At 37.1% G+C, this 15,827-nt stretch overlaps 1 protein-coding gene across 1 annotated transcript in view; it reads right to left on the reverse strand.

Annotated features, from left to right (window-relative positions):
- The window catches only part of LOC129447153 (leucine-rich repeat transmembrane neuronal protein 4), a 146,674-nt gene that overhangs the window by 22,923 nt on the left and 107,924 nt on the right, over positions 1-15,827 (reverse strand). The gene's annotated exons all lie outside the window — the stretch shown is intronic.

The following is a 15,827-nucleotide window of genomic DNA, read 5'->3' on the forward strand; positions in this document are numbered from 1 at the left end:
TATCTCCTTACTCCACTCTCTCCAATTAGCCATTTCGCCATCCTTTTCTCATTCTTACTTGCCATCTCTCTCCTTCCTGCTCTTTATTTTCCCCCATTACGCCCAAAAACAGCAGCTAAAAAGGTCTGGCGCTCGTGCAGCATCTCAATGATCACCCTTCCCAAAAATGTCAATGGATGGAAATCAGGAAACATCAGCCAGCCGAGGATTGAACCGTGGCATTACGGGCAACCGAAAAGCTCCGGCTGCGTGCGGTGGGTGGCCACTCCTGCCCAGTCAGAGGCGGGTGAAGAGTATAAATCAGCAGTTAAAAGTGAGGTGCCTCCGGCTGATTGGTGTATAATTGAGTGTCTATTCCAGATATTTCTCAAGGCTCGGGCTCTGATCATTTTAATTTTGTGCTATGACTCAGGGTTCTGGACTAATCAGAAGAATCTGTGCCCAGTGAGAGTCGCACACTAGAGGCAGCGTGCCCGAATTGTGTTTAATATAAGGCTGGTTCCTTAAATAAGGGAAATGAAAATATGCTTTGGAGTTGAAAATTAATCTCGGAGTGTTCACCTACCAATTTGCACGCATATTTTTAAAGGGACACTTCACCCATTTGCATTAAGCTTTGTATAGTTAGAATCCCAGTCATGTTTTTGAATGGTCGTGCATCATTTCATCAGTTGCCGCTTAGACAGGAGAAATACAGATTTCAGTGTTGCACTTCCTTCTTTCAATGATGTAAAAATAATCATTTTGCATCATTTAAAGAAGGAAGTCCAATATCTTTGTTGAAGGAGTGAGACTACAAACACACCTTTTCTCGGTCAAATAGGCACCAAATTCGTAATGTATGTTACATTTCGACTACAAATATGACACACTTTCAATAAAGATTAATGTTTCTACGGGTGAAATGCTCCTTAAGTTTTCATTAGAGGAAGGATGAGAGGTCTAAAATAAAAGCACAGCAGTTGGTATTTCTTTAAGGCACTATAAAAGTATAGTTTATTTTTTCAATGTTATGCCAGAAATCTATCAAAACTTCATGTTGAATAAGCGGAATTATAAAATTGGACCAATGGGTACTAGAAATGGCTGACATTTTGGTAACACTTGAATTTGTTAATATTACACTGAAAAAAAAAAACTTTTTGCTGTAGTAAAATATATTTGATAACCCTCATAATTTCTACACTGAACAAAAATTATTAATTCAATTTACTTATTTTTTTTTAAGGTAAGTGGTCGCAATCAATTTATTTAAGCTACATTTAAACAAAAGTTTTTTGTTTTGTTCTTCTAATTTTTTTGTTTAAATTTATCTTAAATAAATTGATTGCGACCACTTATTTAATTTTTAAAAATTAGTTTTTTTTATTGTACATAGTAATATCAACCTTTATTGAGAACTAGATTTTCCTAAGTAAAATTATGAATAAATACACAATTAGTGTACGAAATAGTAAGTCATAATATATATTTTCTTGTATTATTGTTTTATAAAAAAATGCGTGGTTAAGTCTGCTTAAAAATCTAAGTTCATTTAACTTAAGTGTAAAAAATCCATAAAACTTAAACATTTAAGTGAAATGAACTTAAAATTGTCAGTACATGTTGTAGGGAATACCCATAATCCTTTGTGACTGAATATTTTGATTATTTAATATTATTGATGTTGTTTTGTTGTAAATGATAATTTTGTATATTTTTAATAATGTTCAGGTGATCAGTGTTTACTTACATGAAATGTTCAACACATTTTGTTGTATTTCTCTCCACAGTACTGACAATTCATGTCAATAACGCAGTTTTTTGTGTGTTTGTGGAGAATCAAGTTTATTCAGTGACTGACTTATAGTCATGAATTTTGTGTTATAATACCATTTATAACAATAAAAATCCCATACAACCACGTTAAAGAAATAAAGATTTATTTAATATTTTTAGGACAGCAATGCGTCAGTATTTAAACTTTACCTAGTAATAGACTTTACCTAAACAATTAAAATACATCTAACTTCTAAAAAAAATAATGAAGTGACATTTAATTAATTATTGAACAAATGTTTCATGTATTATTAAGTAGATTTTTTATGTTGTACTTAAAAAAGCAGTACATTTTACTTTAAAAAGTTTGTGTAAATTGTTACGATGATTAAAGTACATTTTACAAGTTGTTTTTGTCAGAGTTAGTGCTTTAGCTAACATAAATTAACAATGAACAATACTTTTAGTAATTTTAGTATTTAGGTCATGTATTTGCTAACGCTTATTTTTTTATTATTATTTTTGGGGGGAGATATTGTAGGAAAACAGTTTTTAACATTATCAAAACAAAGCATATAAAGGACATTATTTTTATGATGATTATGCACATTCCTATTGTATTACCACAATGATTGCAAATGTTTTACTTTTGTATGTGTTTGTAATTAACCTCATTGATGTTTCTCATTAGATCCTCATTACTGGAATACAGTATAACAAATGGACTGAATGTTGTTTTTGTATTCAGGCAATACCATGCTATGTAAAACCATGCTATACAAGTATATAACAATTGAAATAATAAATAATTTTCTTTTTGGATTACAGTAATGACAATGTGGGGTTAATTGTCATGAAAGTAAGGTCAGAATGCATGGCCATCATTTCTTAAATGTGACCCTGGACCACAAAACCAGTCATAAGGGTCATTTTTTAAATTAAGATGAATGCACTAAAAGCTGAATCAATGAACTTGATTTATGTTTCTTTAGGATTGGCTGAGATGCAACTATTTAAAAATCTGGAATCTAAGGGTGCAAAAAATCGTCTTTAATGTAGTCCAAATTAAGTCATTAGGACATTTACAAAATATCTTAATGGAACATGATTACTTAATATCATAATGATTTTAGGCATTACAAAATTGATAATTTTGACCCATATGTATTGTTGGATATTGCTACAAATAAACCCATGCTACTTGGGACTGGTGTTGTGGCCCAATCTGTGATTTACTTTTTTGCACATAAAATCATCCTACATAATGTAAAGAACATTTTGTGAAAATATAACCCTGATATCTTTAAAACTTACCAAGGCCATATCAAAGATTGAAACCAAATTTAATAATTAGATTATGAGACTTTGGATTTTACAGATGGGAAACAAATGGTAAATGTTGTTTCTTACCCAGCCATTTTTTATTTTTATACCAACACATTTTAAGAGAAACATCTGAGATAGACTTGAGGCTCATATGAAATTGAACTGAGATTTCTATTAAGTTTCCTGAGCAACATAAGGGACTAGGGAATTATTTGCCATTAATGCAGTCGATAGGCTTTAACTTGTATTGAACACAGCACATCCCTCCACATTTTATCCTTAATATCTAAGTCTTAAACTAATTTATTGACATTTCTGGAGTAGTTTAGATGTAGTTTATTGGTCTCTGGCAGCTATGCAAAATGCTAGAAAGCAGAACATTAGGTAATCTTTTTACTCTCACGGAAATCCCAGTGCCGATGAGTGACTGGGTCATCTGAAATCTCTTTCTGCATCTCTCTGTTCTGTCATCATACCATCCATCATTCTTACGTGCCACCTTTCTTGCCCCATTTCCATCACTTACATTCTTCCTGCTTCACTGTTTCCATAGAGATTTCTGCTTGCACCCATAATGACTTTTAAAAGGCAGCCAGCAGGAATCCCTTTTAATTTCTCTCAGCCTCATTCTTTTGCTTCTCTTTTGTGCCAGTGATGCAAGCTCACCTTTTACGAAAAGTCCGGAGAGAACGAGACGTTGTCAGAAAATGCAAAGCGCGCAGCGGCGTCTGCATAATGTCAGCACGTCGCTTGTGTAGGTCGCATCATGTCAAAACAAAGAAGGTAGAAAAATGCACCTGTTCAAGTTGAATCTATTTTCCTTTTGTTAAGAGATTTAGACAACTAAGTTAAAGGCATGCAAGGGTACAGCAGAGGAGTCCTTGAGATAAACGTGCACTGATGCAACCACACAGTTAAAGTGACAGAACAGCCAATCATCAAGAGGTGAATATGTTCTGTCAATCAAACTAGCTGTTTTAAAATAAATAAAGATGAGATCTTTGATATATTATTGTCTCAATTACCTGCCCGAATAGAAAATGTCAACTGCATTCTTGAAATCAGTTTATAGGAACATGTGCACTGTAAAAAGTAAAAGCTGCTCTACTTAAATTTTTTACTGAAATTGGTAACATCTAAAAAAAATTATTATTCACTTTAAGTTAAATATTTAATGTGGAAAAACATATAAAGATAAGTTTTGTTTGTATCACCTAAAAAATTTTAACCAAAAATGTTCACTTAAAGGTGCAGTGTGTAAATTTTAGCGGCATCTAGTTGGTGAGGTTGCGAATTGCAACCAACGGCTCTGTCCTCTGCTCACCTCTTGCTTTTGAAACACATAGAGAAGCTACGGTAGTCGCCACCGGACAAACATGTCATTGTTGGAGACAACTTAGTAAAAAAAGTTTGTCCGTTAAGGGCTTCTGTAGAAACATGGCTGCACAAAATGGCGGCTTCCATGTAAGGGGACCCTCTCCGTATGTAGATAAAAAATGTCTCATTCTAAGGCAATAAACACGTAACGGTTCATTTTGAAAAGTCTTTATACACCCCTGATAATATAGTTTTGTATATTATTTTGGATTTCTGTCAAGAGATCCTTCTAAAAATTACACACTGCACCTTTAAAGTGATATTTTAAGTTGACCCAACCTTTTTTTACAATGTGTAGTTTATTATTATAAACTAAAATGTACATTTGTTTGTCATAATACAAATGTATTTTAAAAAACTTAATCCAAAAACACTTTTTTTTTAAATGAGAGAATAAAGTGTAATACTTCAAATTTGTAGAGCTGTAGTTTGTAACATTTTTGGTTGTAAATGAACAAAAGTCAAGTATTGAGAAACTACTATAGGAATCAGCATTTAAAACTGTCTTTTTACTTTATCCTGATTGAAACTATAAGCTTATAATAATGATTTATAAGTTATTTGAGTAAAACACTTTAGTCCTATGTGTCACTGTGGCGGCTGGTGTTTTCTCTGCCGAGGGACGCAAATTCATGCTGCACACACGTTGAAAGGGTTTATGATAAAAGACACGCGTGTGTGTGAGTAAAACACTTTAGTACTATGTGTCACTATCAGTTGTGGCCGGGACTTCTCTTCAGAGGGACGCGATTCACGCAAATTCATGATGCACACACATCGAATGTGATAAAAGACACGTGTGGTTTGTGCGTTCGTTACACGTGCGTTTGAAGGGGTTTATGTAAAAGACGTTTGTGTGTGTGTGTTTGTGCGTGCGTGCACTGCTATACGCGCATCGAAAGGGTTTACGATAAAAGACACGTGTGTGTGTGTGTTTGTGTGTGTGTTTTTGTGCGTGGGTTTACGATAGAAGACGCGCATGTATGTGTCAAAAGGGTTTATGATAAAATATGCATGTGTAAGAAAGACACTGTGTCTTAAGACACTCACTTAACATTAAACTGGTGATTACACATGAGATTAAATTGAAAGTTAGTTTGAACGAAAACTGTTATCCAATCATAGCAGTGGGCGTTTACTTCCAAGTCGTCAATGCAACCCTCCTATTAAAACGGATCATTTCTTCAACCAGCCTCAAAACCAGGGTACAAAATGGCCTATTACTTATTGCTTTTGATGTTTTCGGATGTAAAAACCATGCAAACGTCATGAGTAGACCTCAGACAACAGTATAAAACAATAAAAACGACAGAGGAAGGGCACCTTTAATGATTACATTTGCGTGCACTGCTAAAGATGCAATTTCTGTGTCTTTGCTCCCCTACCGGTAACGTTTGCAAATGCTGGTGAGAAAAGGTAGCTCCTTAGATGAAAATAGAGATTTTTAATATTTTCTTCATTTAATTTTTTAGAGTTTAGTTTTAAGACTTAAGACTGAGAAACTAAATATAGAAAAAAAATGTATCAATTCATAAATTCTGCCTCACGATTAGTCGCGACTAATCATTTGCAGAATAAAAGTTTGTTTTACATAATATATGTGTGTGTACTGTGTATAATAATTATGTATAAATACACACACACACACACACACAAAAAAAATTAACAGCAGGAAAATGTAACTACTTCTGACTTGAAATAAACAATGTTGTCTATAGTGCTACAACAAAATAAACAATTTAATAAATACACACACGCGCACATGTATATAATTAATTAATTATAAATAATGAATTAACTCTTTAAAGATGAAAATACGATTCATTTCGTTTTCCGTTTTTCGTTCAAAAACGCATATGAAATGGACAGAAGATACGCTTGATTGTATAGCTATTTATAGATGTAATTCCAAACTAATTAAATATCAGTTGTTGGTCTGACTTAATTAGATATCAGCACCTGCAGATGTTGGTCTATATTACCACGTGCAGATGTTGGTCTATATTAGTGTCTGCAGATGTTAAATGAATATCATCATTGCCGTGTAATTTCTAAACCGGCGTATTCCTAAAAGACACCAGACGAAATAAGAAACCAACATGGCCTACAACAACAGCTTAGAAAAGCGACTTCTAGGCAGAAGAAGTTTTTTTTTTTTGCCAAGGAAAACAGTGGGGGTGGCTACCAGCGATACTGATCCTGAGAGGAAGAACGTGGTTCAAAAGCAGAAAAGCATGGAGCCGCGACCGCTGTAGCAGCATGTAGGCGCTTGTTACTGATGTGGCAGAAAATATGTGCAGACAGGAAACGAGGATGCCAGCTGTCCCTCGATTATGACATTACCCCGCAAGAATGCGCGACAGCTGAGGCAGATATGACTCGAGGATGATGAATAATGGAGGCATGAGCCATGACCTTCTGGCCTTGTGTTAGGACCTGCATACAACCTCCCAGTCGTCTTCTGAAAGGCCGAGACTGCATGATACTATGCTACCTGAGGGATTGTGTGGAGTAATTAATAGCATTTAAAAAAGTGTGTGCTTTATCTCTGCATAATGTGGTCGGAAACAGCTGAAAGCAATGTCTCAAAAAATATGCATTACTTAACAGTTACCATGCAAACAGCCAAACAACAACATCAGTACGTGGGCAGAAATCATCATTATTCTCTGGATGAGCCATTAGTTTGATTCTACAGAGAATCTGTCAACACATTCATACAGCGTATAGTTACATAAATTTTGCATTAACATGCGTTTATACTAGGGATGTGCAACAGGCTTGTCAAGTATGCAACACATACTCGAAATGTGACCTCTACACTTAACCTATGTAGTGAACACATGCAAAGCAGTGGGCGGCTAGGGAGCAATCAGGGTTAAGGTGCCTTGCTCAAGGGAAACCTGCCAGCTGTAAGACTCGAACCAGCAACTTTCGGGTTACAAGCCAGACTCTCTAACCTATGCCTTAGTATATCCTCTAGTCATTATGCATATAAATACTTCACCTTTTATAAACAAACAAACCTAAACATCACACCCACTGCGATAAGCAGATTATCATGTGCAACGCTACGCAGCCACCTTTATAACCGGAGGAAGTTTTTGATCCACACTGTACTGTAATCCTTTTCCTACAACTTTCTCAGTAGTGGTAATAATGTTACGAATGGGAAGCAATGTTATATAAAAGCATGTTAGTGGCATCCTCTGCTTATTTAAGTCTTTGGTCCTGGACACAACTACATACGGTTGTATTAAGTCAAAGCATTCCCATAAACAACAGGACAGGCATAAACAATAAGCTCAGCAAGAAACCGTCGCCAAGCAGTTCGGCACGGCTTGCTGGTTTGGTCCCCTTAGAGAAACAGCAGTCTCCAGAGAGTAATGTTCAGCATATGAGACAGGGGAGAACCATCAAGACTTAGCCATGTGCCCTTCGGCAGTGGGGATCATGCATATTTCATGGAAATGGCAAAAACGAAAAACAGACAGTGAAGGCCACTAGCTGTGCTCTTGAATGACAGCGGTGAGCTCTGAGCCGTGGCTTGTTGGGTAATGTTTGGTAAGCAGTATTTGAAAATATCATACTCCTTAAATGGGCATTTTGGAGTTTCCTATGAATATCTAAACTCATAGGGAATGCCACTCATATACATAATGCAATTCAGGAAAACAAAACAAAAATAACTTATTGAAACTGCCTTCAGTGTTGTTTTAAATAAACCAATGTTTTCCAACCAATCATTAAAGCTCAAGTATCTCTTCAACATCAGCAACGCAGAAATGTATTCCTTAACTGCAGGGTTTCCCAAACTGGGTTGCAAGGTTGATAAAAAGCTACAATTAAATCATAAAATGTCAATAAAATTAAATTATGTACAAATAAAAGAAAATTACAAATAAAAGGTCCAACAACATGTAATTTTAGCAATAACAATGTAAAATACTATTGATAAAAACTTTTTTTTTTTAAGTTAAACAAGCAAATGTGCTATTAAAGGATTAGTCCATTTTCTTAAAAGAAAAATCCAGATAATTTACTCACCACCATGTCATCCAAAATGTTGATGTCTTTCTTTGTTCAGTCGAGAAGAAATTATGTTTTTTGAGGAAAACATTGCAGGATTTTTCTAATTTTAATGGACTTTAATAGAGCCCAACATTTAATACTTAACTCAACACTTAACAGTTTTTTTCAACAGATTTTCAAAGGACTATAAACAATCCCAAACGAGGCATAAGGGTCTTGTCTAGCGAAACGATTGTCATTTTTGACAATAAAAGTGACAAATATACACTTTTAAAGCACAACTTCTCGTCATGTGGATCCGGTCGTGATGCGCCAGCTGACCCCATGCAATACGTCATGACGTCAAGAGGTCACATAGGACGAACGCGAAACTCCGCCCCAGTGTTTACAAGCGTCTTGAAAGAGGACCGTTCCTACGTTGTTGTATGTCAACTGATACTAATTAATGTCTTTGTGTCAGTTTATTGTTTAAAATGGTCCGCAAATGTGCGTTTTATATATGTAACACGCGACCTCCCTACGTCACTACGCATTTACGTTAGGTCGCGCTGGACCGGATTTGATGAAAAGTTGTGGTTTAAAAGTATATATTTTTTATTTTTCTTGTCAAAAATGACAATCGTTTCGCTAGATAAGACCCTTATGCCTCGTTTGGGATTGTTTATAGTCCTTTGAAACTCCGTTGAAAAAAACTGTTAAATGTTGAGTTAAGTATTAAATGTTGGGCTCTATTAAAGTCCATTAAAATGAGAAAAATCCTGCAATGTTTTCCTCAAAAAACATAATTTCTTCTTGACTGAACAAAGAAAGACATCAACATTTTGGATGACATGGTGGTGAGTAAATTATCTGGATTTTTCTTTTAAGAAAATGGAATATTCCTTTAAATTGTTGAAATATTAACTTAAAATCTACTTTAAGTAAATGATTTAGGTCAAGTGGGTTCGGGTGACAAAAAGTTAAGGAAAACCCCAGCTTTACTGCATAATAAACTAGATGCCATTGAGTGTTATTATATCTATTATATATTAAAATGATCTGTGTAAAAAATAATAATAATCAATAATATGGACGGAAAATTCATCAAGTATCGAATCTGATATTTAATCAATTTAATATCAACAATATAACAAGAAATCAAGGGAAAATGTAAAATATCTGTTTTCTAATTAATTTGTTGTAAATGTGTCTACTAAAAAAAATTATTGGTTCGCTAGTCACCCGAGGTATGTAGTACTGAGGATTATACACAATCAAAATTTAATTAGGAAAATCTAAAAAATTTTAAAGTCTCTCTGTAGTGAATAATTTCATCAGTTAAATCTCGTCTTTAAGCATCATAATCAACCTGATCTCACAAATTTCCGTGAAATAGTCACGCATTATTTTGCTCAGTTTTGCGTGACATTGTCACGTATTTCCACCATTTTAAGTGCCCCTGCCATGACTTTCTTTTCCGTGACAGTTTCACGTATTGGTTACTCAACTGTTTTTCCTTTTTTTAAACAATTGTCGCTTCGGTTTGGGGTTAGATTTGCTGTTTGCCTTACGATGTCACTTAAAGTATTGGTTTATACTATTTTTTCGTATGCTTTTTAAACCATTGTCGCCTGATGTTAGGGTTACAGCTGTCACGAAAAAGACAGTCGTGGCAAGGGCACGTAAAATGGTGGAAATACGTGACAATGTCAAGCAGAACTGAGCAAAATAATGTGTGAATATTTCACGTATTTTTTTAGATCAGGCTAATCATACCAAGTTTTACCTGTTACAGTAATTTCTTCATGCTTTAAAACAGCTCGACTGTATCTCTACACCCTTGCCTTATTTACTATACGCAGATCTATGAATATGCAAATTAGTCCCGCCTCTACTCAATCGCACAGCCATATGAATATGCAAATTAGTCCCCATCTCCACTCTTTGCACCACCTTGGAACATAATGTAGATAAAAATGTAAATAGATGCTACGTTCGGCAGTTTCAGACACTTAACTGCTAAGTTACACAATTTCACACAATGCATACGTGAACTATGCGTTTGCAGCCCTAATCTTTAAGCACTGATGTTAACAGCTGTGAGCATCAAAGAAGCAGGGGTGAAACAGCAGTGTGCAATCGTTTCAGTACCGAGTCTATGCGGCATCCATTACTTCTATCTTTGACTCGAACTACTGATCCACAGTGTGTTGATATGATTGGTTACATGTTTGTGATGCTTAAAACCTATTTTAGTCTTCGATTTTATTTAGAAATACTCTGCAATGGTGTGTGTGTGTGTGTGTGTGTGTGTGTGTATATATATAACATTGTAAATAACATTTTATGGCGGTTTTATTATAATGGGGAAGTTTAGACATGCCATTTAAAGACTCTGAACTGTACATCCGGTTGGGAATCCTTGACTGTAATGATTCATATATTTTTCTCCTGTTTACACATCATGCCATGCAAAAGACATTCTGAAGTACTCTGCTTGTGTTTTATCTATGCTAAAGTAAATGCCACGTCTGGCTTCAATCATCCTCCCCGTCCTTTCGATGAACACTAATCACTTCCTTTCGCATATGAAAGTAAAACATTGATGTGCACTGGATCTTGTATATCTTCATCTATTCCACTGCACGTGTTTCACTTCCTGTAAAACTGGTGATTGGTAGATCACACGACTTTATTAACGAAAAGTAACCTATTTAAGTGCAAAGTGTGTCAGTTCACTGCTAGTAATGGCACCAAATGGAAACACAAAAATAACTTGGAGACCCTGGGGCCAATAACAGGCCTCAGTACATGACCATAGGCCTCCAGAGATCCCTTCTAGATCTGCAGTACACAACCAAGTCAAATAAGCCGACTGCTAATATCTGTATGATATTTTGGTGGTATGATACGCCCAGGCATGTTATCAAGTGGTTATTTGGACTTGTGCATTTTTCTAAAAATGTATTCGTAGCTTGACACTAAAAGCAATAACACACCTCCGCTCACTAAACCACACAATTTTAGCTATCACTTGTAAAGTGTTTCAACCCACCACTGTATTGCTGAAATCAACCGGCTTACTGCACTCATATGCCTCGCCATATTAAGATGTCACAGGAGGATACATTTTAACATGAACACACAACACTTACAGTAAATAAACTTGGCTGTCTCATTTCCCTAGTGCACTACAGAGCCAGTCAGGATTATGTGGATTTAGTCATCAATCCAGTTTTAAGACTTACGATTACATAAATGGGTATGCCCCAAAAATGCTCCCCTTCAACTGTAAACAAAGACTGAGTTGAGATGCTCTACGGTTTGTTTAAGGCCATCTGCTGAGACTTTGCTGCAAGTTGGATATAACGCTCTTCAAACAGGCTCAGTGAAGAGACATTGGGTTTAATCTTAGCTGCGGCACTGGCTCTGCGCCCTTTGCCATGCGCTCAGTAAGCGTTGACCTCTATGAGAGTGTCGAATGCAACAGAAAGAAGCTGGATGGTGGTTGTTTACTCAGCGAGGTGCACTTTTTTATTCCAGAGCTTTGAGTTTTGCTTGGGTAATAGGAACCTTCCGCATAGGTGAGGCAGCAATCAGAAAAGCTCGAAACTGGGATGGAAAAGGTAAAAAAAGATGATGTGGAGGCGGGAAAGAAATAAAAGAGACGCTGAAATTCTCCTTGACATTTGAATAGACTGCAATGGCGTTACAGAGGCTCGGAGCGTGCATAAGCTTAAGTGCCAGTGAATAAAAATATCATGTCAAGACGATGGAGGGGAAAAGATTCAGGGAGTAAGAGATAGACAGATAGAGAGAAGTTGTCGGGAGGGGGACGAATGAAAATCACCACTAGACCAAGTGGTGATTTTCAATTCCCCCCTTGTCATCGCAAGTGGGTGTAAAGTTCAGCCTCCTCACAAATTGGACGGGGGAATTTGTTCTCCCTTGACATTCTCTGCGGAGGTGTCACACCGAGGAGCCAGCCGCCTGCTCTTTGGAAGGAGATGACAGGCCAGGAAACACAGGCCTCCCTTCCCCTCCTGTACATCACGACACGGGGCAGTTATTCAGTCAACTTAGCCGGCCCTAAACAGTAGGTGTAGAGCAACCCAAGCAGCAGATTAAAAGGTACATAATGTTGTGTTTTTGGGAATAAGGTAAACGCACGTCTTAATTACCTCCTTGACACCCAACAGCTGTCTGTGATATTTGGAAATCTGGATGATAAATCCCTGTGGTGATTTTGGAACGCTCGAAGACAGAGGGACCCTGTCTCGCTCTTCGCCAATCTCTTCATCAGCCACATCATCATTTCTCACACTCAGCTTGCGACAGAGGCCACATGGGAGCCTGCGGAAACCACCGCCCCCCCCTCCAACGCGGTTTCGCATGGTTGGCAAAATAAATTCTCCTCTATCTGGGGAATCAGGCATAGACACCTTCCAAATTAACTGCGACAAACAGGACTACGCACAAACCCCACTGATGTTGCATCTTATCAGGGAACGCCTGGCCATTAGCAGATTTGCTGGTTAATGTAAACGTGCACGCCTCTCCCAACGGGACTCATCGAGGTTTGACTTTTGCATACCGCTGCTTTTCAATGCAACCCAAAACCAACTACGTTACTGCACGCATCTCGAGAAGATGAAGCTAGCTGTAAGCATTTCCTCATGGGAACCAAAATCTGAGTATGGATGTATTTGAGCCAATCACCTTCCGGAGCTTCAAGAAAACAATGGCATGACACACTGTAGCTGACTGGCTAATGGCACCACAAAAGCATGCACGGTTCTGAGCACTTTGTAAGCAATTATCCTGAGCCGTGACATGAAAGGCGGTGTTATATTTGCATTTACATTTACGCAGTTGGCAGACGCTTTTACTCAAAGTGACTTGCTGCGGTGCATTCAAGCTATACATTTGATCAGTTTGTCTGTTCACTGGGATTGAACCGATGACCTTTTGCACTGTTTAGGTTAAGCTGTACCAGTAAGCTACAAGAACTGTATATGTTTTTCCAGATAGAGCCCAGATGTAAAACCCCCTAAGTGCGTCTGACATGTTTTTTTTTTTTTTGTAAATTAGCATTTTTTATTAGACTCTTAATAGATTCTGCCAACAAACCATTTCTGAATAGCTTGATGCTAGGATTAGGTGATTTTGAAGTGAAAGTATTTGATGAATGTATAATACGTGCCAAGAGCATTCGGTTAAAGGGACACGCCACTTTTTTGGAAAATATGCTAATTTTCCAGCTCCCCTAGAGTTAAACATTTGATTTTTACCTTTTTGGAATCCATTCAGCTGAAATTTACCAAGGGGACTATTTTCGGGCAGTGCATAATATCATTGCGCCTCCTGCAGCCATGTTACGGCAGCAAAGTCCTTGATTATTACGCCAGAATGAGATTGTAATTCCTAGCCATATCTGCCTAAAAATTGCTATTTTTAATTTTTCGTCTGTCTTAGTACTTGATGTAACTACAGAAGAGTCAAGTTTTAAATAGGAAAAATATCGAAACTCTTTGGTTATTTTTTAGGCGCGATGCTAATGGTCTAATCGGATTCAATGGATTATGCTAAGCTATGCTAAAAGTGCTAGCGCCAGACCAGGAGATCAGCTGAATGGATTCCAAAATGGTAAAAATCTAATGTTTAACTCTAGAGGAGCTGAAAAATGAGCATATTAAAAAAAAAGTGGCGTGTCCTTTTAATTTCATCATCTCATTTTTGACTGGAGCGATGTTTAGCGGCTTTTGCATCTAAGCTACTTAATTACTCCATATACTAGCATGAATAAAGTAAAAATGATAACCAGCCTAACCCTGACCCGTCACCTAAAATCTGAAAGTTCAGAATGGTGCTGTCCTTGGTCCTAAAACCATTGCAGTTTGATAATTGTGTTGGGTGACTGAGGTAGCTGTCCAGGGTCCTGAAAGTAAAAGCACTACACATCTGTCCACTGTCCGGCCAGCTGTCTCATCTCCTCTGACATTATCCAGGGTTTCATATGAGAATCAGTGTTAGTAGGTTGGCACAACATAACAGGGAACAAAGAGAACACGGGACAGCAGACGTCCCGCGTCGAGACGTCACACGACCAGATTATAGGGACAGTAACACTGCAGAGGCCCTAATCCGTATCTGGGAGATTAGAAAAACATGACACTGTGCTCACTGAATCCTTTTAATCATCCAAATGTTCTGTCCTCATCCAGCTTCACAAAAATGCTTTCTGAATGGAATGAGAAATGAATCTGGAGGTTATTCTTAGAAAAATGGGCTTGGTTTTGAAAGCTAAATAGAATACGGAGGTTCAATTCAAATTCAGTCAATGGAGCAGAAGACACGCTCACGTTGTATAATTGATACGTTTATTCGAAGGCATTTACATTCTACTTGCTCTCTAGATGGTATCAAACAATATTAGTGTCTTTCACTGAAGTCTGACAAAAGAAATTATGTCTGAACCGAGTTCCTCAGGCACAAGAAGTAGCACAACAAAGAAAGGACCGTGTGTGTGTGGACTGCAGATTCTTAAAGGGGTTTGTGGGAAAGGTTGTAAATAGAGTGATAGTAGAGGAAGTCATGTAAAATTAAACTCCAGGGCTGGACGAATAGAGTCATCATGACCTCTTAACCCAGTGCTATGACTTATATCTCTATTGCCTTACTTCCTGCTGTCCAATTCATTATTTGCTGGAGCCATGTTGTGCAGCTGAACTATAAAACATTGACATAGGTCTGATTCTTAGGAAACATGCCTTGAATGCAAGTCGCTTTAGATAAAAGTAAGAGCCAAAATGTAAATGTTCTAACAGCCTCAACATATAAAATAATAAATGCAAAATTTGGTTCTGCAAAAAAGTCCTCCGATGATGCAAAAATCGTCATATTACATCATCGGAGGACTTTTTTGCAGAACCAAAATGCAGATATCTCTCCTCTCAGGGGGAAATGAGGGAGGGAAACATGGTCATTCAGTAATACTGCCAGGTTTCTACAGATACAAAGCTGAATGCTAAATCGGTGAAGTATCCCTTTAAAGCCTTGTTTTCAGATTGTTAATGATGAAATAGAACGGTTTTGACTGAAATTTGGAAATATGATGCTGGCCCGAGAATTTTCGGGTGTTTGTTGTATCAGCCCCCACCTCTACAATGGCTGCATAGGTGCACTGGAACAATCCTTCCTAAAATGCATTAAACTTTTGTTTACAAAAATTTGTTTACAAAAATTACAAAATTTTCATCATGACGCATACGCCCCGCCCCTTTGATTGTCACCTTGGCCCTGCCCACGCGTCCAACCCTACCACCTTAACTAACACATTTTCTGTGGGAAACCCT

The sequence above is a fragment of the Misgurnus anguillicaudatus genome, chromosome 12, assembly GCF_027580225.2.
Source record: "Misgurnus anguillicaudatus chromosome 12, ASM2758022v2, whole genome shotgun sequence".
NCBI lineage: Eukaryota > Metazoa > Chordata > Actinopteri > Cypriniformes > Cobitidae > Misgurnus > Misgurnus anguillicaudatus.